Source organism: Anabrus simplex, chromosome 9, assembly GCF_040414725.1.
Source record: "Anabrus simplex isolate iqAnaSimp1 chromosome 9, ASM4041472v1, whole genome shotgun sequence".
Lineage (NCBI taxonomy): Eukaryota > Metazoa > Arthropoda > Insecta > Orthoptera > Tettigoniidae > Anabrus > Anabrus simplex.
The window spans coordinates 19,999,860-20,025,026 of record NC_090273.1 but is presented as its reverse complement, the minus strand read 5'-3'; the positions used below and the strand labels follow the sequence as shown (position 1 = coordinate 20,025,026).

At 40.3% G+C, this 25,167-nt stretch overlaps 1 long non-coding RNA gene across 1 annotated transcript; it reads left to right on the top strand.

Annotated features, from left to right (window-relative positions):
• Nucleotides 1-1,326: 1,326 nt before the first annotated feature.
• On the top strand, nucleotides 1,327-24,700 carry LOC137502209 (uncharacterized). The gene is made up of 2 exons (XR_011018726.1): nucleotides 1,327-1,693; nucleotides 24,073-24,700. It is a non-coding gene; the product is annotated as an uncharacterized lncRNA (long non-coding RNA).
• The last annotated feature ends 467 nt before the right edge of the window (nucleotides 24,701-25,167 follow it).

Below are 25,167 nucleotides of genomic sequence, written 5' to 3'. Positions count from 1 at the left end.
CGAGCAGCTCTTCTTCTTTCTCTCAATTCTTCCCAACCCAAACATTGCAACATTTTTGTAACGCTACTCTTTTGTCGGAAATCACTCAGAACAAATCGAGCTGCTTTTCTTTGGATTTTTTTCCAGTTCTTGAATCAGGTAATCCTGGTGAGGGTCCGGTACACTGGAACCATACTCTAGTTGGGGTCTTACCAGAGACTTATATGCCCTCTCCTTTACATCCTTACTACAACCCCTAAACACCCTCATAACCATGTGCAGAGATCTGTACCCTTTATTTACAATCCCATTTATGTGATTACCCCCAATGAAGATCTTTCCGTATATTAACACCCAGATACTTACAATGATCCCCAAGAGGAACTTTCACCCCATCAACGCAGTAATTAAAACTGAGAGGACTTTTCCTATTTGTGAAACTCACAACCTGCCTTTTAACCCCGTTTATCAACATACCATTGCCTGCTGTCCATCTCACAACATTTTCGAGGTCACGTTGCAGTTGCTCACAATCTTGTAACTTATTTATCACTCTATAGAGAATAACATCATCCACAAAAAGCCTTACCTCCGATTCCACTCCTTTACTCATATCATTTGTATATATAAGAAAACATAAAGGTCCGATAATACTGCCTTGAGGAATTCACCTCTTAATTTCTACAGGGTCAGATAAAGCTTCACCTACTCTAATTCTCTGAGATCTATTTTCTAGAAATATAGCAACCCCTTCAGTCACTCTTTTGTCTAGTCCAATTGCACTCATTTTTGCCAGTAGTCTCCTATGATCCACCCTATCAAATGCTTTAGACAGGCCAATCGCGATACAGTCCATTTGACCTCCTGAATCCAAGATATCTGCTATATCTTGCTGGAAGCATATTCTCACATTACTGCGTATAATTACAGATCGCATGTGTCCACTGACCCATACAGGTACACTCGTACAATTACATTCTACAATAAAACCTAACATTTATCGTCAACTTTCATAAAAATACACAGACTACATACGATAACAACAAACCAAAACAAACCCAGATTTCCAACAATTCCGGCTACTCGATTCGCCATCTTTGAACGATCGAGAGTAGCATTAAGGTCTGAGGATTTGAGTCGGTCCTGCTTGGATCAATGGCGGTCATTTTGTCACGTATCGATATATGTATTACGGTCTGATCATATTGTAGTCGGTATTGCTCGATCTATGGCGGGACCGCGGTGTAATGAATAAGACTCTTTGCAATCGAGACGGATATAATCGACTCAAAGCGACGTAATTCTTCGAGCGTGTCGATTCATATTAATCATCTTTCTTGTATTTTATAGAAGTGTCCAAATAATTCAACGTCTATCAAGTACAATCATGCGAATAAGATAATGTAAACTTGTTGAATCAATGCAATTATTTTCATTCTCCTGTATTTCATGTTTTATATTCTCATTTCATGGAATTTACCCAATGACAGTTCTTTCTTTATTACCACGCCCACTGTGATGAACAAATTCCATACTACATCAGAAATAACGATTTTTGATACGGGCCATAACCGGGAAGCCCCTCGCCGAGACCCTGACCTTACGGAATACCGTTATTCTTGACCAATTAGGGAATCAAAGTATCAAACTGTCAGGCTGAGAAGACTTCGACAGAAGCTGGTATTTCTACCCCGTTCTACTCCTCAACATTCAAGTAAGTTATCAAATAGGTTACGAATATCAGCAATAAGACTGTGAATATTGTGAGCGAACATGCTGAATGTTTTCTAATAATTTATTCAACCACTACTGATCTGCATTTAGGGCAGCCTTTTCTTAAATGATTGCAAAGAAATTAGAAATTTATTGAACACCCCCCTTGGTTAGTTACCTAGGTATTTCAATCCCTAACTTCTCATCCTTCAAACAATTTTTTTTTTTTTTTGCATTGTATCAAGTCTTATCAAGAAACATGAATACCACTCAATATCTTCGACCCGAAGGTTTGTACGATTTTCGGGACTCAACACTCCTGTTTTCTGTTATTGCACACAAGGCCAGAATACCTCAGGTAAATAGTACTAAATAGGCATACCAAGTTAAGAGTCGAATGTCTTAGGGTGGTCCCTTAATATCATTCCCTACTCTATATACATAACTGGTTAGCAATAGCAGTTACTAGAGGCCTGCCTTCTCTTTACATTCAGTTGCTCACAGAACACCCTAAGTACAGTACGGGTACCATACTTAATTTCCTAATGGTAAAATCTGGAAGGATACCGTATTGCTGGTTATTGAACTTCCTTCGCTTAGAGCCTAAGGGAGCTATATTCAGCTTAGCCGAGTGGTTCATTCTGCTGAGTGAACCAGCAAAAGCTTCTAAAATAGCCCTCTGCAGGATTCAAGTATCTTTTACATATACTTGTTATAGTAACAGTCTAAAATGTGTGTACAATCGCAGGTAACATTGTTATGGTTCCCCACGAAACAAAATTTTCTCAAGTCTTCCATTAGGAAACAAACTTGAAATTGAGGATTTTGGAAGGCCACTTGCAGCTCTGAATATTTTCCAGAACCAATCTTGTAAAGGAAATCATTTTGTAGAATATTCAAGCCTCAAATTAACTTTTGCTACAAACACTTAACAGGAAAAGCACTGACTTACACAAGGTCAATCTGAGAGAGGGGCAATAAGAAAAGAACACACACAATAGGACGAACCTAAGGGCAGAGGGGGCAACAGAAATGGGAGGCGAGGACAATCTCGACATCTTCAAATTGATAGGCTCTCTCCTCATCAGTCCAGTTCTTCTCAGCCCCCGAGGAGCTTGTTTCTGCTTCAGCAGGAGGCGAGCATCAATACATATTGAGGAGTCACCTTGACAGACCTTGAGTACTCGTATGGGAAATGTAGGATAAGAAGAATGCCAGATAAGTACAGAAAAACAGAACAAACATAAGCAAAGATAAATAGAGGTGGTTTATTTATTTACTGTATGTCAGAAGTACAAAATATGAAACACAAAAACAAACAAATGGACACAAGTGCACAAATGTGTTCATTAAGTGACTTCAAACAGTTCCCGCCCAAAACTTAACCATTTCGAGAGCGCTTGAATTAGCTTGAGTCAAATCACTCATTGCACATCTGGATGGGCACAACGGATAACATAAGAGATGTGTTGTTTGAAATTCGCCACAATCATGTAGAACTCTCTTGGTCAGAAAATGCCACTTCCTTCGGTTCCATCCATTCAAATTAACTACTGTACTTATCTCCTTCCATATGGCAACTCGTGCTTTTGTACTATTGCTTGTAACAGTATCCATAGAGTGGGTGTGAGATCATAGTAGATGAGTTTCTCCTTTCATTGTTGGCAGCCACTTCTCTTCTGATATCAGATGGAGCAATTCCAGCCAGATAGTTCACTTCATTGATTTGAGTTGGTCTCAAACAACCTGAAAATAACCTGTAACTCTCGTTTAAGGCAACATCAACCTATTTTGTATGAGCTGACTTATACCACACAGGACACGCATATTCTCCTGCTGAATAGCATAAGGCCAGTGCTGTTGTTCGTAACATTTGGGAATGGGTGCCCCAGTTAGCCCCTCCCAGTTTACGAAGGAGGCAGTTCCTCGAAGAGACCTGCTTCAGTTTAACCCATGAGTGGTTAGTAGTCGTATTGCAACACAAGTTGTCGCACGTGAGGCTTTCTCTCACATTAAACTTCATTTAAAATAAATATATCTTCCACAATTTTGCGGGGCGTAAGAGTGAAATGAATTACTAAAATGATACGCAAAGTATGCGTTATGCATTTTTAATATAAAAAATTAAATGATAAGCTGTATATTACAGAAACAAATTACTACTGAACAAAAATTAGTCATTAGTTCAGTCACTTGTCAGTACGTAATATTCACAAGAGTGCTGGGCCAAATGGATCGCGCTGGCCGGTTCAATCCTGGCTCAGTTCGGTGGTATTTGAAGGTGCTCAGATACGTCAGCCGTAGATTTACTGGCATGTAAAAGAACTGCTGTGAGACAAAATTCCGGCACCTTGGCATCTGCAAAAACCATAAAAAGTAGTCATTGGGACGTAAAACTAATAACATTGTTATTAATATAGAACTTTCTGACAGATGCAATATGAATGCAAGAATAATACAATACGTCTTCTAACATTTGAGTTAGTTGGAGTTTGTAACAGTGCTTATTACTCAACATTCTTCCTCGACTCATAATTTTTGAAGACTTGTTTATCAGTACTGCAAATGGAGAATGTTTCACACATGACTTAAGACAATTACTAACACCTACAACAGGATAATATTTCCCTCTCGACTTCAACATAACACCGCCACTGATCGCGTGATGAGAGAACCTGTCACACACGATGCACAAACTCACACGAATCTTTGTTCCAACTATAGGAGGGGATGCTTACCGTTCAAATAAAATGACTTGTTTGTTTCTTTCCTATACTTACATGATAATCAACTAAGTTTGCTTTTATGTAACCTGTCATAACAACATGAGAATCAAACATCAGAAAAGTTGTGGTGCACTCAGGAGTTCAAATACCACTGTCGTCATCCCTGGAGATGGTTTTCCGTGGTTCTCCATTTTCAAACCAGACATGCTGAGACTGTACCCAGCATTTGCCTGGTGTGAAAATGGGAAATCACAGAAAACCATTTTCAGGGCTGCCGACAGTGGGGTTCGAACCCACTATCTCCCGGATGAAAGCTCACAGCTACGGACCCTTAACCGCACGGCCAACTTGCCCGGTCAGAGGAAAATAGGAATGCTTCTGAAATACGGAGGGTTGCCCCACTTAACACAGGACGTGACCTTGAGCACATGTGCTGCTCCTGGAAGCAGCTGTATGTTGATTTCTTTTCCTGTCTGGTCAATGTGATTTTAGAGTAGTGCCACGTACAGTCATATCATGGCCTGCCGAATTGCAGATATATGGCAAAACCAACACTAGGAAGTCCTCTGTAGGCAATGTGACAAAATTACATCAGAATGGTTTCCCGCCAGAAACAATAACTTCGCGAAAACTGCTGCAGAAGAGAATTTGAGCCTCCAGGACTCCGGACATCATTAAGAAGGTGAAGGCTGCTGTCCTGAAGGAAAATCCACCAACTCAAAGACACCTTACCAGCCACACAAGCACATCTAAATATACAGTCCACCGTATAATTAAAGAATATGTGAACCTGGTAAAGCAGCATAAGGCACGTGGATATGCTTTACTAATGGCTTTACGTCATACCAACACAGATAGGTCTTATGGCGACGATGAGACAGGAAAAGGCTAGGACTGGGAAGGAAGCGGTCGTGGCCTTAATTAAGGTACAGTCTGGTGTGCAAATGGAAAACCACGGAAAACCATCCTCAGGGCTGCCAACAGTGGGGTTCGAACCCACTATCTCCCGATTATTGGATACTGGCCGCATGTAAGGGACTGCAGCTATTGAGCTCGGTGGATATGCTTTGAAAGCAAGGCACGTTAAAGAACGGTTCACTGATGCCAGAAAATTATGCGAAAATTACCTAGCAGGGGATAAATAGCAGTCTGTTGTTACTCAGGATGACACCAATAAGCCCAAAAGGCAAAAAAGGGACACTCAAATGTTGTCAAGGAAAACAAAGAAAAGTTTGCTAGGGAGGTAAACTCAGAATCCTCAAGACTGAAGTTATAATTAAAGCCCTGCACAGATGCAGATATCTGCGAAGTTAGAGTCTTGGTGGATACAAACTGTATGCCAGTGCGGATAATTTTGCTGCTAATTTTTAAATAATGATGATTATTGATTTTCACTCAGGTATACTCTTACTTTTGCTTGTAGTTGGGTGTCCCTTAACATTGGTATTGGAGAATGGTGATACAGTATATAGAGCCTTGAGATCATAAAGCCGTAAATCTGACCTAAGCCTAACTGGTTTTTGCCCGCAATTAGTGGAAGAAAGGAACAGAGGTCGATACGTCGATAGTTGTCACAAGAGAAAATCCCTCCTAAATCTGTGACTGTAGGGGTTGTGGTGCCAGTTGTCAAGCCTATTGTATTATGTTAACAGATCTGTTTCAATATCTTGGGTGTGAAATACTGTAGGTAAATATTTATAATGTCCGCGGATAACCATTTGCGAATGCTATTTTGTATATCTGCGCAGGGCTCTAGTAATAATTTGTAAGTATGTCAGCTCTCCTTACTTTTGAGGCTTCAGTTCTTAAATGACACGTTACAAACATGACCGTGGAAATTCTGTAGTAATCTTTTATCCGAGCGAATTGGCTGCACATTTTGGGTTGCGTACCTGTAGGCTTGCATTTGGGAGATGGTGGGTTTGAATCCCATTGTTAACAGCCCTTAAGATGGTTTTCCACAGCTAACAACTGCTAGAGCTATTAAAGGCTACATTTGCTATCTTTCCCACCTTCATGTCACCGGAAGTCTTCCCTGTTATGTTAAATCACTAGCAAAAAATTGAACACGAAAAAGCAAGATGATAGGTTGTACATGGTATATCTGCAGAGCTATTGATGCGAAATTTCTGTTTTGTGTTGTACGTAGAAGTAATAAAACGGTGTAAAAGCATCAGTGTGCTTATTTATTAATTAAAATTTTTATTTGCATAATTTTTAGCAATTGTCAAAAATGTTACTGAACAATGGTGAATGATGCGAGGAGTTGGAAATGTTTGTTTTCAAAAGACGTCAGATTGCAGGCTCAGGTTTGCGGTGCTGCCGTAGCCGCCTCGTTTGTTCTGCAGAAATACTTCTGGTCTTCCTCGATGCCTTATCCTCTATAGGCTTTTACCCACTCATTAGCAATGTACAGGATGGCTGGAAACAACGTGAACCGGGTACATGAGCATTAGAGGGCTGGTCATACTCAAATAATTTGCAAGAAATAATTCGATATCTTGCACCGTTATCATTTCATCAGCTGCTGAAGTTAGTCAATCAGATTGCTTGTTAGGCGAGTTCAAATGGGCTTTGCACAGTGTGTTGCTTAATCTGCACATGACTCTGAATTTCTTTTTACCTTGAACCAGAACACACAGTTGTTTTTCTTTTTTTTTTACACTCCACTTTTCGTCTCATCAACACAGATGGGTCTTATGGTGACAATGGGATAGGAGAGGGCTAGCAGTGGGAAGGAAGCGGCCTCAATTGAGGTACAGCCCCAGCATTTGCCTTGTGTGAAAATGGGAAACCATGGAAAACCATCTTCAAGGCTGCTGACAGTGGGGTTCGAACCCACTATCTCCCGAATGCAAGCTCACAGCTGCGCGCCCCTAACCGTACAGCCGTACAGGTGGAGAACAAGTAGAAGAACTAGCACCATCAAGCACGCCACCAGCCTAGGTTTTGGCAACTAAATCATACCACATCCTACTGTCAGTTGTTCACGTATTTAATCAAATACAATATTGTGTGTACTTTAAATGCTTAAATACTGAATTTACAAACGTTGTCTTCAAGAAGGCATAGTCAACCTTTCCCCATCACCTCTAATTTTCACTGAGAGCCTTTAAAAATAGGATATCAGTAGGAAATGGATATTAGAAGCAGTAGCTGGTTCAGAACTACTCAAACAGAACAGAACAAGATATTCTGCTTAAAAGTACATGGGTTCTGTTTTAACAGTATTGGTGAGCAGGGCAATCTGATGTCAGGCATTGCACTGTTTAATCAGCTGAGTTTGGTGTCTCGACAGTTTGACCTACTGTACAAATTTTATTAAAATCTGGAGAACAAAATTAGTTCTTGAGACTGTGAGGTAGCAAGATGAAGAGCGAGCCGCTTCCTTCCTGTGATATTTATCTGCCTACTGGATGTCTCTGTCAGTGAGAAGTACATTCCTTGTCCATAAGCAAGTGGTTGTACCTCATTATCCCATCTGTCACAAGCTTCCCCTTCACTATATACTGCCATGAAAACATGCCCTGGCACTTCAAGTAGGTCCGCTAGCTAGTTTTGTTCTGCATTGAAAGTACAGTTACCAACACCATACGTGGACCTGTAAACATCCTGAAATCCCATTCGTCTGGACCTCCATATTTTTAAAAACCATACCACTATATATCTGTAAGGTAAAAATGTCTGAATCTTGGTACGCTAAACTCGGTGAATTACAGCAACGCGTAACTGTGGGAAGTTGTTGATTCTTTCAATAAGTAAACAAACAAGCAAATAAATAAATACATAAATAAATAAAGAACACAAAGAGTTTCCAAGAAAAAGTTAGTTTGCGGACCCAAACACCATGGACGGAAGAGAGGAGGAGGTTGCAGAGTGAAAGAATGAAGGATTACTGGGTGCAGATCACAGCCCAGAAGCAGCTGAAATCGAATTAACATGGTCCACAGTTGGCCAAAATGAAAGAAAGAAAGAAAGAAAGAAAGAAAGAAAGAAAGAAAGAAAGAAAGAAATGGAATAATATTACCAGATAATGTAATGCCTCAGAAGTGATGTTATGGATGCAGAAACATTTATCTGGAACTGCAGTGTTTATCATAGAGACAGGATGGATTTCATAAGAGGGAGAGTATTCATACTAGTGAGAGAAGAATTTGTAAGCTATGAAAAAAATAGTAATACAGATACTGAGGGACCCTCTGTAAATCATTCATTTCCATCTATACCTGAGAACGTGACTAACATCCCCCCCCCCCACTAACCCTGGAAAAAAAGAAGAAGATAACAGCATTAACGATCACATTTTTAAACTCAATTGAAATTGAAACTGTATTCCAGATCCAAATGGTCACCCTCATTGGAGGACAGATGATTTATTTCTTTAATAAATCTCTCTCCCTCTCTTTAAGATTAAATTCTAGCTGTAAAGCTCATCTCTAAAGATAATAATAAACTTGATGTTTTTGGTGTGAACAGACCTGTAGATGGTGATGCTCACACAGAATTATTTGATAAGATAACCAGCTATGTGGTAAACAACACAGAGAGAAAGAATGTGATTGTAACAGGTGATCTCATTTGCATAAATGTTAACTGGGAAGGTAATGTGAATGCATGACAAACAAAAATTAATGGTAAATACATAGTACAGTCATTAAGTTCTGAGACTGAATGCATGATGGCAATGCGGTGCACTATAGCGCATAGGTAGCGCCGTCGTATGGTACCATGTCAGTCTCTCGTCTCTGCAAGAGACAGTTGAGTCCATGCATTGAAAGCAGTTGTTGCGGCTGTGATTTGAATGCGCCAGTCGGACCTTGACATGTCGCAGTTTGAGTAATGGGAAAACATCAAGTTCTGCCAGAAATTAAGCAAAACTGCTGCCAAAACGTTTGAAACGATGCAGCAGGTTTACGGTGAGGACGCATTGAGTTGCAGTGTTGTGTTTAGGTTGCACCGATGTTTTGTGCAAGGACAGGACAGTTTAGAAGATGATGTGCGTACTGGTTGACCACAAACAGTTCGAATGGAACGCAGAATCCAAGAAGTTGCAATGTTGGTGCGTGCTAACCACTCCCAAGCGGTAGACGATCTCGCAGCAGCAATAGGGGCCAGCCATGGTTCTTGCCACAAAATTCTGATGGATGACCTCAACATGTCTCGTGTTTCCGGATAATAACTGGAGACGAAACATGGCGTTTCCTTTAAGATCTGCAACTGAAACGACAATCCGCCACCTGGAAAACGCCATCATCACCACGACAGAAAAAATCACAACAAGACAGGTCAAAAAGCAAGGTGATGCTGGAACTGTTTTTTGATTCAAATGTAATTCCTCCCAGACGGTGCAACTGTAAATAAAACCCGCTACAAGGAGATCCTTGGCTGTTTATGCGATGCAATTCGCCGTAAGCAACCTGGGCTTTGGCGTACAAAGAACTGGCTGTTGCTACACGACAACGCCCCTGCACATCGCTTTGTCCTTGCCCAAGAGGAACTTGCAAGGCAACAGGTGACAGTTTTGCCACACCCTCCGTACTCACCTGATCTCGCACCATGCGATTCTTGCCTTTTTCCTCGCCCTGAAAGCACTATGTGGGCGCAGATTTCAGTCGTCCGAAGAGGTCATGATGGCCACAAGAGAAGCCATACGGGACCTTCCTGCCAACTGCTTTCAACGGTGCTTCCAGCAGCTATACCAACGTTGGCAAACATGCATAACGGCCAACAGCGACTATTTTGAGGGTGGATGTGGTTCTGTGTAGTGTACGCCATGTAATGTGGCATTGTGTGCAACATACAGAGTCTTGTGGGTGCCTATCCTCCAGGCGTCAAGTCTCAGAACTTAATGACTGTACTAGGTAATTTAAACAGAAAGGGATGGAATCAACTAAAGGGAAGAATATTTTACATGTGGTGCTGATATTATAACCAGACGAGCTCTGTAGAGAAACTAAGTGACAGCTGATAAGTGATCACAAAGCTGTTTTAGTCGTAGTTAAAAAAAAGTAACAGAGGAAGCATGTAAAAGTAGGAATATTAGATAGTACTGTATGGTTGATATGACAGGCATTATGGAGATTTTGAAAAGTAATTATGATCAGTGGAAAGTGGTAAATGAAAATGTAAACAGTCTATGGGATATGTTTAAGGCAGGGGGGAAGTGTTGAATTTGGTACCAAAAATAGATTTTTTGGAAACATATTTTCTGTAATCTGCATAGTGTAATAATTTAAATTTAAACTGCTGAAAAAAAATCATAGCTCTGGGATTTATAACTTTTTGAGAAAAGGCTAAGCATTTTACATATTTGAATATGGTGACCAAATTTTTAAAAGCATTTTTCTCTAATATACATTTTTTGCAGAATGTGAAGCCTTTTATCTAAAACTATAAATCCCAGAGCTATGATTTTTTTTTTTTAAGGAGTTGTTCATTACACATTGTAGAACATACAGAACTATAATTGTAATGGTTACTCTATAGCGTATAATATGATGAAAAATACCTTATTTTTGCAATGATAAGTTAAAAATTTAAATTAAAATCTAATATGCATATGTAATTTATTATATTCCAGTATTCACAGTGTAGTGATAGTTTCATACACTAAAAAAAAAAAAAAAAAAGTCAAAAGAATTGCATGACTAGAATTCCTGTTATGGCTTTCAGAACTTACTAGGAAATTGAATCTAGCAAAGAAGTCAGCTAAGGATAACTTAATGGCAAGCATTATTGGCAGTCATACTAATTTTAGTGTACAATGGAAAAATATGTATAGGTACTTTAAGGCAGAAACAGGTTCCAAGAAGGACATTCAAACACCTACATTGATATTCTTCAAGGCAGTATTATTGGACCTTTACGTTTTCTTATATATATCAATGATGTGTGTAAAGAATTGGAATCAGAGAGAAGGCCTTTTGCAGATGATGATATTCTGTACAAAGTAATAAATAAGTTACAAGATTGTGAGCAACTGCAAAATGACCTTGATAATGTTGTGAGATGGGACAGAAGGCAATGGTATGACCTGTAAAATATTATATATTCATCTACATGCCTTACATCTAGGTTTCCCATTATATTTTTTCATTTATTACAATTATTATTTATCTATACACACACCAAGTTTCATGCCACTAATTCAATAACTATGGTTGTAATGATTTTTTAACGAAAAGCTTACATTTCCAGTTTCATCCCCCCCTTAAAGCAATTTGGTAAGGAATGATAAAAATCACTGTCTTATAACAGAGAAATAATAAGATTGAGGAGGAGGAAGAGTTCAGAATGGTTGTGGAAGTAAGGAAAAATTGAAGGAACTTCCCAGGAAATGAATTTAGCAAACAAGTCAGCTAATGATAACACGACGACAGGGATAATTGGCAGTCGGATATGTTTAGATAGGCCCTTATTATAGCTGTTTATCCTTCTAGTTCCTCTCTAATACATTATTATTATTTTGTTGTATTGTTTCTGAAATAAATGAATTTATTAATTGCTGGTTCATCTTTTTCATTGCCAGAGACTCACCGGACAAAAAATTAATCACCCTAGTGAGCAAGCACAGATGGATTGTTAAGTCTCTACAGATGGCGCAGCAAACTAGTCCCATGCTCAAATGCACGCATACTGCCTCTACGTGAGCATAATGCAGTAGCGATCAGCGAGACATTGATGTTTCAAGCGGACAGTGTACGTCAACATGGGTAGATTAGTATCCACTGTATGAGGAACACCACGGGATAGTACGAGTCCCTGTGGTAAGTACACTTAGGTGATGAACACCATAGGTTTGCACTGCCTGTCAACTTCACGCACCGAATGGCCATAGCACGGCCAAACACAATTGCCTCTTTATGCCACTCTTCACGTCCTGACATCTACCCATGTTGACGTACACTGTCCGCTTGAAACATCAATGTCTCACTGATCGCTACTGCATTATGCTCACGTAGAGGCAGTGTGCGTGCGTTTGAGCACGGGACTAGTGCGAAACACAGCAGGTTTGTAATACATGTGCGAATTTCATTACCTGCGAGTAGTACCATAATGTGTGGAATACCGCGAGTCTACGCTACTCTTGATTAGTACTACAACATGACAAATACCATGGTTCTACTTTTCTAGTGATAAATACCAATATGAGGGGCCGATGACCTGGATTTTGGACCCGTTTCGACAACAAGCATAATCGATTCAGCATCGTGCTATAGAAGCAGTCCCTTAGCCCGTAATACTATTGTTTTGTGCAAGTTTCTGTGCATGTGAGGCACTGTGTGTCAGATCCACTGGTCGTTTTAAATTCATATCCATTCATTCTTCGTCCTCACGGTTTGAATTCTGGTCAGTGGAGGATTTTGGGTTTTTAATTTGTCATCTCATTTCATAACATTAGGCACCGATGACCTCGATGTTAGGCCCCTTTAAACAACAAACATCAATCATCAATCAATATCCTCTTTTTACGATTTGTAAGCACAATCAGGATCTTGATTATTCACCTTACAGGTTTGAGTTTGAGGCTGACGATGCCCTAAAAATGGGCAAAACATGTCACTTGTAACCTTTTTTGATAAGATTTAATTCTTAATTTACTAGATCTCTTTGTATTGAATAGGTGGATATTAAAATAACACTTGTAACATACTTTGTATTTAAAATTCTGACGTCTTGTTTTGTCGCCACATGTATTACACCACTACTTGTAGACGCATTGAACGGTCCGCTGCGAAACACCAACCAGTCCAGCAACTTCACGCACCGAATGGCCATAGGCACGGCCAAACATGATTGCCTCTTTATGTCACTCTTCACAGTCTAACATAAAATTATAAGAATGTCCTTTGTTAAAACCACAGTATCGTGCTGCTTGTCACAAGTTCACACAAGATTACACTCTCCGGAGCGCTGAGTCAATGCGCCTAAAACCTGTTGAGGGTGGAGCGATTCTTCTTCTTCTTCTTAATGTGCCATCTTCTAGCGAAGGTTGGTGTTCAACATGGTGATCTTGAATTCGGATGCAGCGACACGGAACAGAGACATTGTGTCCAACCCATACCAGTCTATGAGGCTCTTCATCAATAGAGTTCGTCGTCTACCAGGACTCCTACATCCTTCTATCCTTCCCTGTATAACAAGCTGGCAGGATTCTGTATTTATCATTCCGCATTATATGGCTGAAGTATTCCAGCTTCCGCCTTCTTTTCAAGTTGATCCAACACCTTGGAATTCTGGATTCTGTCTGTCCACGAAATGCAAAGGATCCGTCTGTACACCCACATTTCGAATGCTTCCAGTCTTTTACAGAGGGCTTGAGTAAGTGTCCAGCCTTCCATTCCATAAAGTAACGTGGGAAAGATGAAGGCACGGACCAGACGGAGCCTTAGGTTTAGTTGTAGGTTGAGGTTGTTAAGCAGTTTCTTCATCTGCATGAAGATGCTTCTCGCATGTTGAATGCGGACCCGTATTTCTTGGCTGCAGTCCCATTTCTGGTTGAGGTAACATCCTAGATACTGGTATTGGTGAATCCTAGCGATGGGTTCATTGTCGAGAGTGACCTGCATGTTGAAGTCTTGCTGTTCACTGACGACCATGAACTGGTGGAGCGATAAACAGCTCAATCTTTATAATGAAGTAGAAATAAAAGGTATGTTAAGATAAGAGCAACAGAGTTCTTTAAGTAGCTGTGGAGCAAGGAAGGGTGTTCAGTTGTCTATAGTAGTATTTATCTGGCTTGTAATGTGTCTGAAGACACGTTCCACTGCTTGTGAATCACCCGACAGGAATTGCTGCAGTCAGATTGCTCACACAGGCGCATAAAGCTACGCGTCTTCAGTGGGCTGGAAATCATTGAATGTGGAGAGTAGCTGACTAGCAAAACGTAATGTGGTCTAACAAATCATTCTTTTGCCTGTATTCCAATGATGCACATAACCAAGTGCACCAAAGGCCAAACAAATCATTTCAAACATTCTGGATGATCAAGTGTTGCCTTTCAGTCAACATCTGCATGGTGAGTATAGTATTGATGCCTCGATTTTTCAAGACGACAACAGCAAAGTTCATTGCGGTGGGCACATGGTTTTATGAACCTTCCCCCTCCATATTACATCTGGGTTGGCTTGCAAAGTCACCTGACTTGAACCTCATTGAATCTGTGGGACAGGTTGGAACAGCAGGTAAAACACCGACATCAGCATCCCCGCAATTTAGTGGAATTGCGCGATCAAATCCTCAACAAGTAGCTTAACCTGGATGCGACGTACCTGCACAACCTCGTGGACTCGCTTCCTAACCAAATCCAGGCGGTATAAAATCAAGTCCAGAGGTAGAGTTTCATGGTATTAAATGATGCTTGTAATGATTTCTCCAGGGATGACTAATTTTTTTGTCCTGTGAGCATACTTTACATTACTATTACTTGTATAGTATGGATTAAACAATGAAGGATTTTACCAAATGTTTAGTCGGAAACTGAGAGGGTTTCTTTACAGAGTTAATTTTCTTGCTAATAACTATATATTCATTTTTTTCAGATGGAGATGTTCTCTATGTCAGCACTAAATGACAATCCATTGGCAATAGCAGTCATTTGTGGAGACAATTATAATGTGGAGAGACTCTTAAAAGTAGGCGCCAATCCCAACAAACGAGACATGATGGGTAGCACTCCGATTCACATCGCTGTCCTTAAAAATAATATTGTAATTTTAGAGCTGCTCTTAACTTACGGTGGAAATCCTCGATGTAAGAGCGAATTAAATTTCGGGGGAACACCACTGCATACTGCTGCTGAAGAAGGTCATTATGAATGCATGGCTTTACTACTTAAAGTTGGAGCTAATGTCAATGATCTCAACACAAAGAATGTAACACCCCTTCAGCTTGCTGCTAGTAAAGGGTTTTATGACTGTGTAAAGTTGTTGTTATCGTCAGGAGCTATAGTAAACAACAAAGATTGTATACGAGGCTATACAGCTCATTTAATAGCCTCTTTAAATGGCCATGCTAAATGTCTAAAACTGCTGCTCGATAATGGGGCTGATATTCATGCAACGAATGCTGATGGCAGCACAGCGCTTCACTTGGTAGCACGGGAGGGATTCGAGGACTGCATGCGCATCCTGCTTGATGCAGGAGCGGATGTCAATGTTACAGATATCAACAATGCCTCTGCTCTTCATGAAGCGGCTGAAAGAGGACAATTTGGTTGTGTCCGTTTACTTCTGAATCACAATATCGACATAGAAATTAAAGACGATAAGGGCCAAACAGCACTCATAGTGGCTGCACAAGAAGGTCATTTCAATGTCGTTAAGCAGTTGGTCAGAAAAAATGCCAATGTGAATGCTTGTAATAAGAATGGAGCATCTGTATTACTTTGTTGTGCTAAGAGAGCGCACTTTGTCTGTGTTCGTTACTTGCTCGATAATGATGCGCGTATTTAAATATTACTTTCCCAGAGACATACTGATAGAAATTTTAACCATGCTTAATATTTGATAAAAGTTTCTCTTCAGAGTTCTTTTTGTTTCATTTTCAAAAGTGTGAACTACTTGGATTATCAGCTTATTTTGGATTGTGAGTGACTAACATAGGTCCTCCTGGAATAACTGAAGAGGGATTGGACGAACAGAGAGTATTATTTAAAGTCCCATATTGGGTGTACTTAATAGGCAGCTAATTAAAGTCTGCAATCATTAAGGTAGAGGGTGATCTCATTGAAATTTTCAGTGTATCAAAAGGTGTAAGAAAAGCCTGTATATACATCGCCTCAACTGTGTAACATCTGCGTCATCAGAAGAGCACTTAATGGCTGAGTTTAGTGGAATTTCGTTTGGCGGCTGGAAAATCACCAACTTACACTTTCCCATTGCTAACAGGGAAGAAGAGCTTACCGACTTGTTGGTTCCTCAGTGGGTCAATGATACTGTGTCCGACTCATGATCACAAGTTCACAGATTCAGTCCCGGCTGAGGTTAATTTTTGGACGGTCAAAAATCTTGATATGGTTGGACAGTAAAAAATCATGGCAGTCCATGTCATTGTTAAAGACGCATTGTTAAAGGCGCATTAGTGTCACTCAACAACATTAAATTTAATTAACTTGGTCATTAGTATCCTATCCAATAAAATTATACTTTCATTGCCAGACAGCACCACTTCTGAAGGTCTGCATCACGGTAGCTGAGGCAATACTATTATTATTGTTACTATTGATAAGAATGATAAATGTTAACCTAAATTACAGTCTAAATATTTTTATGACAAAGACCGGACTAATTCCAAGTGACTGGCAAGCTCAAACTCAACTTACAGGATGCTTCAAGGGCTTGCAGATTGTCAGCGATTTTGTATACCTTGGTTCAGTCATCAGTGGTGCGAGAAATTGCAAATAGAAGACTAAAAAAGATGTTTTGTGCTAGGTAGAGTAGCCATTGTCAAACCAAGAACTGACAGACCTGGGCAATATAAAAAACTATGAGGGTACATCTGTTTGAATCTCTGGCGATCTCCATGTTTTTGTACAACCATGAGGCTTAGACTATGGATGATGCTACAAATATCATGGACTGAGAGAAGAGCAGAACAACTACACATTGCATGTGAGTGAAAGCTACCTCCAGTTCTTTGAGCAAGGAAGAGCAAAATTTAGAAAATTTACAATTTACAAAGCAAAGTAGAAGGCAGAGGATATGGACGAACAGCAAGTAGATACCTCTTCAGCTGAGGACTGCTCTCCTTGGTGATGCCCCCTCAGGGATGTGATATTAAGGGAGGAAATTAAATCACAATGCTCAGTAATGAGTAGAATCACTGATAATGAAAATGCATCAATATTACTATTATAATTATCTATGTATAGATAGATAGATAAGAGATGGGTGAGCCCTGTTTTCGCAGAGCTCCACACGTAGGTCTATGAAGACCCTTTGTGCCCCTTGAACGGGTTTGCCTAGTCCAGACCTAGTGCTCCTATAAAGGATACCAGTGTCCGGATTTTGGCGTTCCTGATGTCCTCCAGGCTCACAAAATGTGAGCCCAGGTATCGATGTCTAGTGCCTGCAAAAGCCTCGCACTGACATAACACATGCGCGGAGGTCTCCTCCTCCTTACCGCATCTTCTACACATCGGATCGTGGGTGATTTTCATGATGTGTAGGTGTCTCTGTAAGGTATTGTGGCCTGTTAACAGTCCAACTACCATTCTCATTCTGGTCCTATTCAAATTCATTAGGACCTTTTTATAGCTTTGACTAGGCCCTTTGATAAGTTCACGTGCCTGTCTTGCTATGGTTAACCTCTTCCAAATATCTAGGTGAGACTGGTTTATCCATTGGGATATTGCCAGTCTCACACTTCGGAGTGACACTCCCAGGAAGGGCTCTGGTCCTGTGAAGGAACCCATTGAGCCCTGTTTCGCTAGTTTGTCAGCTTCTTCATTTCCACTGATTCCTGTGTGCCCAGGAACCCATAATAAGGTAACTGAGCTAAGCTCACACAGCTGATCTAACATCCTTTGGCATTCCCAAACCAGTTTTGATGTTGTTTTAACTGCACATAGTGCTTTTAACGCTGCCTGGCTATCACTACATATAGTGATGTGTCTTCTGTGTCCAGGCATTTTCCATATATTTAAAGCACAGGCTAGTATTGCGTATACTTCAGCCTGGAAAACAGTAGCATATTTACCCATAGGAAGGGAGAGCCTTGTCTTAGGCCCCCAGACCCCGGCGCCTGTGCCCGCCTCCGTCCGCGAGCCATCTGTGTACCATGTACAGCCCCCAGACTTAAGACGGGCCCCAGCGTCCGCGGCCCACTCCTCCCTTGTGGGTATCACCACTGTGAATTTATAATTCAAATTAAAGCTAGGCTTCATCAGATCCCCGATCATCATTGTCATAGGGCAAGTCTGGTGAAGCCTTGTAAGAATAGAGGCATGACCTCTATTCGGGTTTTTGAAGGACCATCCTCCGAGTGACCAAAGGCGATAGGCACTCATTCCCGCTATTACCTTAACAATTATCTATGTATTAAAAGAGTTTACTAAAAACAGATTTGGCAAATTCGCTCGTCCATTCTACTGGACCGATTTGCTTCATTTTTGTTTTATTCTCTCCGGAATTACCTGCCGGTGAATCATGAGACACTGATGGTCTCTAAGTTCAGCCAGCTTTAAATAATCCTGATATCAAATCACTAAATCATCACTCCAATAATTGCAGATGAAGGCTTACCCTAACCCGCAATACATTCTATACTAAGTGACATGTGATTTTCATCCTTAGTAATGCCATTAAATGCGGCCATGTTTGATTACTACCTGTCAAGCCTCTGATCACAGAAAAATACTGTTACCTGCTAGATACTCTTTGATTCTCTAACCTTTCCCAGTTTCTAAATATATTCAACAGATGGCAGAGCATTCCTAATAACTTACATGCTGCTAAGAGAAAGAAGTCTACATACAAATAGACCTCATCGTGATCTACGCCTTAGATATTATCTGAGAACACCTATCGAAGGATAACCTAGCTACACTAGAAAGAGTGAAGGCCATGTATCTCTGCCTGGCAAGAAATGCTCCTTCGAGACTAACCTATGAGCTCACAAGACAATCATTCTAGATAGAAGAACAGCGATTAAAAATGTCATTGCCTTGTAAGACACAGCACTAAGAACTGCAGGATAAAAAAGCGAATATGTGGATAGATTTTTACCAAACATGATGAACATCAGAATGGAATGAATTCTGACTACAAACTGCGGCATACCATAACGCGCTTCTTATTAAATGATCATAAAACCATTAAAAAGGGCAGGCAAAACAGTACGACTATGACAGGCATATCAAGACGAGTTATCTGACCGATTTATAATGAATGCTGCAGAGCAGTAGGGGTCCTCTAGTTTATTTATATTTTATAATATCACATACACCTACAATACTGAGAACATCTTCTCAACATCTCTTCTACACCAAGACTGGAAACTCCTGTCATATTCAAGTTCATGAGAGGAACAGGGCTCGTACACATATTTGTGCCTCTTCTTCAAGGTCAAAAATGTCCGGCTCCATGGCTAAATGGTTAGCGTGCTGGCCTTTGGCCACAGGGGTCCCGAGTTCGATTCCCGGCAGGGTCGGGAATTTTAACCTTAATTGGTTAATTTCGCTGGCCCGGGGGTTGGGTGTATGTGTTGTCTTCATCATCATTTCATCCTCATCATGACGTGCAGGTCGCCTAAGGGTGTCGAATCAAAAGACCTGCATCTGGCGAGCCGAACCTGTCCTCGGACACTCCCGGCACTACAAGCCATACGCCATTTCAAGGTCAAAAATTGAACAGGTAAAGGAGTACTGTTATCTGTAAAGACAACAGATGCATGATGGAAGAGGAAAGAAAATTAGCCCTGGCAAAATAGGCATTTATGGAAAAAGAAAAATATTTAAACCAGGAAGCATATGAACGTAAAACAAGCAGTGATCAAGTAATAGATAGGAACATGAGGAAGCACACAATAGATAAACACAACAGGTCAGCATCAGAACAAGGATCAGCAGAGAGAGGAAGCCAGGGTAAACAAAGTCATCTTTCTGTCTTCCTATAAACAACTTGAACACAGAGATTAGGAAAACTTCTGCAAAATCATTTGTATGAAGTGTACTTCTTTAAGGAAGGGAAAGCTGGATACGAAGAAAACAGGTGAAGAACTGCGTTCAAGCAGCAGAAATGTGCATGTGACAAAAATGACGAACAAAGTAGACTGGAAGAAAAATAAATTGAGAAGGATTAGTGGTAGACGTGGTAATTATTGTTTTAGGAGGAAGTACACATGGGCAATCATCCTCTCTTAACACAAAGCAGAAGGGAAAAAGAATGAGGTCTGATACTTCAAAGAATTAGGGGAAATTGAACCATAAGAATAATAAATTATAAAAGCAATTTATTGGAATGAATAAAATAAAATTGTGGAAAACCATTTTAAGAATACCGAGTAGGGTTAAATGGTAACGTAAATACAAGAATAGGAGCAAAATTTTACCAATAATTAACTAGGAACAAGACAGGCTAAGCTAGGATATAAAAATAAGCATAATTAAGGAGCTTATTTAAATCCTTGCTGATTTACAATTTTGTAAAATTGTACAATAATAATGATTTATTATTATTATTATTATTATTATTATTATTATTATGTGCGTATGGGCCCAATGGATCACGCAAAGCTCTAACGATTCTGTTTTCTGAGTTGCCAAACAGCTCTCATCCTTTCTCCGTGGATCCTTTTTCGTTCTTCTGTCCACTTTGCTCCAGTCTTCTTTTTCACTTCGTTCTCTGGTTGCACTTTCCATCCATTAATTTTTTTCCTGTAGAGGTTTCTGTCCGCGGTATCAGTTGAGTCCATATGGGCTTTTTCCAGATCCTTCTTCACTTCCAGTACCCATGGAATATTTTTTAGATGTTGTATGTAGGTGAGAATCTTGTGTGTCAGTCTACTTGCCGGCAGTCTGCGAACGTCCCCATTAAATTTCAGACGTCTTTTGCGGATGTCTGCTGCAATGTTGGAAAGCTCTTCTGTCACTTTGCGTGATCTCAGTCTATATCCATCTTCTGTTTTTCGGGGGCCGAGAATTTTCCTCAGGATTCTTCTTTCTTCTTTTAAAATGTTTTCTAGGTCACCTTTCCCATTTAGTGTAAGGGTCTCACTGACATATAAGACTTCGGGCTTCATTACTGTATTATAGTGTCGGATCTTTGCATGGCGTGACAAGCACTTTTTATTGTATATGTTGTGAACACTACCGTAGGCTTTCTGAAATTTTTGTAGGCGAGTTTTCTGGGCAGTCTTCTCACCTCCCGTTGGTTCAAGTATTTCTCCCAAGTACTTGAAGTGTGGTACTTGGCTGATTTGCCCATATGTCGTGTTCAAATTTTGAATGTCAAGTTTTGAACAGAAGAACTTGGTCTTTTCGAAGGAAATTTGTAGACCAACCTTTCCAGCACATTCACTAAGGGTTTCAATTTGTTTAACGGCTGTGACTACATCATCTGTCAGTATGGCAAGGTCATCTGCAAAAGCGAGGCATGATATCTCAATACCGTCTTTGGGTCGTCCTAGTCGTATGGGGCGCCAGGATCCCATGTCTTTCAATGCCTTCTCCCACTCGCGGATAACTTTGTCTAGGACGAGGTTGAAAAGAAGCGGAGATAAGCCGTCACCTTGTCGGACGCCAGTTTTAATCGGGAATGGTTCAGAGATCTCCCCCATGAATTTAACTTTGGAGATAGTGTCAGTCAGTGTTGCCTTGATGAGGTTGAGGGTCTTGGAATCAAGCCCCAGTTCCTCAAGAATAACGAAGAGAGACTGTCGATCAACTGAGTCGTATGCTTTCCTGAAGTCAACAAAAATGCAGATGACCGGTTTGTTCCTCAATGCTGTGTGTTTAAAAGTTGCCTTCAAGTTGAATATTTGTTCTGCACTCGAGCGACCAGGGCAGAAGCCTGCTTGATATTCGCCAATACCTTTTTCAAGTTGTTCCTGCGTTATCTTCAAAAGGCAAGCTGAAAGAATTTTGTATGTCACTTGGAGAAGAGAAATGCCCCTGTAATTGTTCACGTCAGTCTTATCTCCCTTTTTGTGTAATGGGTGGATGAGGGCACACTTCCAATCCTGAGGTAATTTCTCCGATTGCCAGATATCTGTAACGATTTGAGTGAGTTCCTTGAGGGAGTTAGGTCCAAGATTTTTCAGAAGTTCCGCAATGATGCCATCTTCTCCGGAGGTCCTATTGTTTTTAAGTTTCAGGATGTGGCCGCAAATTTCTTCCTCTGTCGGTTGTGGAGATTCTGGGAAAGTGTGCCTTGGGGGTTCTTGATGGAATCTTGTAAGGGGCTCTGGACAGTTGAGGAGATCAGCGAAGTAAAGTTCCTAGTCCCTGACAATTTTCCTGATTACTGAGTGCAAGTTTTCCATCTGATCTTTTGAAAGCCAGGTTTTGAGGAGCATACCCACGGACTTGTCCTCCGAATTCCCTGTAGAAATCTCGTACGTTGTAGTTACGAAAGTTATCTTCAATCGAATCCAGTTGTTGCTTCAAGTGTTTTCTCTTGACCTGCCTGATGATTTTGGCTACTTGTTTTCTGGTTTCATTGAAATATGTTTGGTTTTCTGGTGATTTCTTGCTGCTTTATTTCTGGAATGCTTCTTTTCGTTCCTTCAAGGCACGTTCACATTCAGAATTCCACCAAGGGTGTTTAGTATTTATTTTTTCAGGGGAATTTGTTCTCGAGCTTTCTGGATGATTTTGTTGCAGAATTTCTCCCAGGTGCCTGCATGTTCCCTTTCCCACACTTATTGCAGATTAGTGTTTCCAATCTGTGTCGTGTCAAACTTCGGTATGTGTGACCTCTTATGATGAATTTTCTTCGGGGTGAATTTTACCTTTATTCTCACTAGGTAGTGATCGGAATCTACGTTTGCTCCTCGGCGTACCTGTACATCGTGTACCTCTCTCTGCATGGGATGAGATATGGCAATGTGATCGATTTGAAATTCACCGATACCTGGAACAGGAGACCTCCAGCTCTTCTGTTTCCGTGGAGATTTTAAGTTGACATGATTTTAAGATTGTTTTGTTGACACAGTTCAATGAGTCTCAACACGTTTTTGTTAGTGAATTTGTGAGCGGGGAATTTGCCAACAGTTTTCTGGTGTTCTTTTTCTTTACCAATTTGTGCGTTACAGTCGCCCAGCAAAATTTTTGTATCCTCTTTTGGAATCTTCGCCATGATTTTCTCAAGTTTAGCCCAGAATGCATCAGTTTTTTGTGGTTCTTTCTTATTGTCAGCGTTAGTGGGTGCATGTACGTTCACTATTGTATATTTCTTATTAGCACATTGGATTCGCATTGTCATGAGCCGGATGCTGATGGGAGTGACTTCTTTTACTGAGCCTACTATACTTTTATGTACCATGAAGGCCATTCCTAGTAAGGGAGTTCCCTAACCAACTCTCCTGTCCGTTTTACTCTTGAAGATCCGGTAGTTTCCATAATCATTTGTGTCCTCATCATTGAATCTTGTTTCCTGCAGGGCAAGTAACTGGATTTTCTGTTGATCTAGTTCTGTCACAAGATTGTGCAATTTACCAGGTTGGATTAAGGTATTTACATTGAACATGCCAATGTATGTGAAGGTTTTGGATGTTAGTTTGCCAGAGAACTCCGACTTTCTCTGTGTTCGTGACTGCCTGGGTTCCCCAGATTCCGAATACCCAGTAGCCGTCTCATGATGGGTGGATTGGTTACCACCTGGGGTAATGCTGATTTTACTCTCACGAATCATCATAGCTTATAATCAAAGAATGGTCCAGTGTTTCCACTGGGGAATTAGGACCAGGGATTGCTAGTTCCTGGAACGTAACTATACAGCCATACCTACTAGGTAAACAGACGCTGACCACTTCGCCGCTCGATCCGAGTCAGACGCGAGGTGGATTTTATTTTTGGTTCTTCCGCCCTCTCAGCCATTGAGACATATGTCCTCTTCTGCCATCGAAGCCGTTGACCACAGTTCTAGTTTCCTCAGTTGATCCACGAGTGCTTATTTGACTACGTCTTATTCACACTTGTCCTGTATATCTACAGGAGACTTCCCCTATTAGCCATTGGGACGCGCCGTGTCGGGGTTGAGGGCCCCATCCCAGTGTCTCATGCAGGGTTATGCTTAGTTCGTACTCAGTTTGGAACTAAACCCCCACGTGAGATGACCAGGTAATAATATTATTATTATTATAGTGTGGAATAGGAATGAAGAGAGAAATCCAATAGATTTAAATAAATAAAAAAATAAATAAATTTTAAATAAATAAATCATTAATTAAAGAAATTAACAGGGAAGTGATTGAGATTATACTTGGTGAGGTGAACTACTTGGAAAAAGGGTAGAATGCTCAATTTCAAGGTGATGTATTATGGGCAAATGGATATGTTTTGGATACCCTATTATCCAATTGTAATACACATTTTCCCTAATACAGTTTAATTTGTTTGATGTTACAGTCATATTGAATCAACAGTGATACGAGAAGAAACATTTGAGCATAATGAATACAAGAAATACTCAAATTGTAATTTAAGGAAACCAAGATGTACAGTGCATTTTGTAAATAAGCTTTTTTTTATATTCTTTGGAATGATTCCAGAGGTGTACTCATATTGTTTGTTTTTTATCCTGATGTCCAGACTGTTATTAATAAATGTTTATTGTTATTTTGTTACATATTTCATTGTGCCAGTGTTACCTATCCAATCACCTATGCCCTGCGAAAAAGAAATTTTTAAAGAACTGTCCTGATATAGCCAAATCGGCCCTGCGAACGTTCCACCCGTGGGACTTTCGCTCCGTCGACTGAGCGACCCCGGAAAAGGGGACAGTACATAACATTAAAAAGTAGGTGTGACATACCCGTCACTTGTGAGACTCCGCGTGATTTGTAGTTAGGGTTCATAAATTAAAATACTGTTACGATGTGACTGTTTATAGTAGCAGCTAAATACATAGCTGCCAACTTTTAGAAATAAAAAAACAGGAAAGTTTCTTTTCCCCCTTGGATTTCATCACATATATTGCGCCACAGTCTATAAATGAAAAAAGGACAGGATAAAAGGCATACATATCTACAGTTACAATGTGAACTGACCATTAAATTTACAATCTTAAACTAAAAATAACATTAAAAT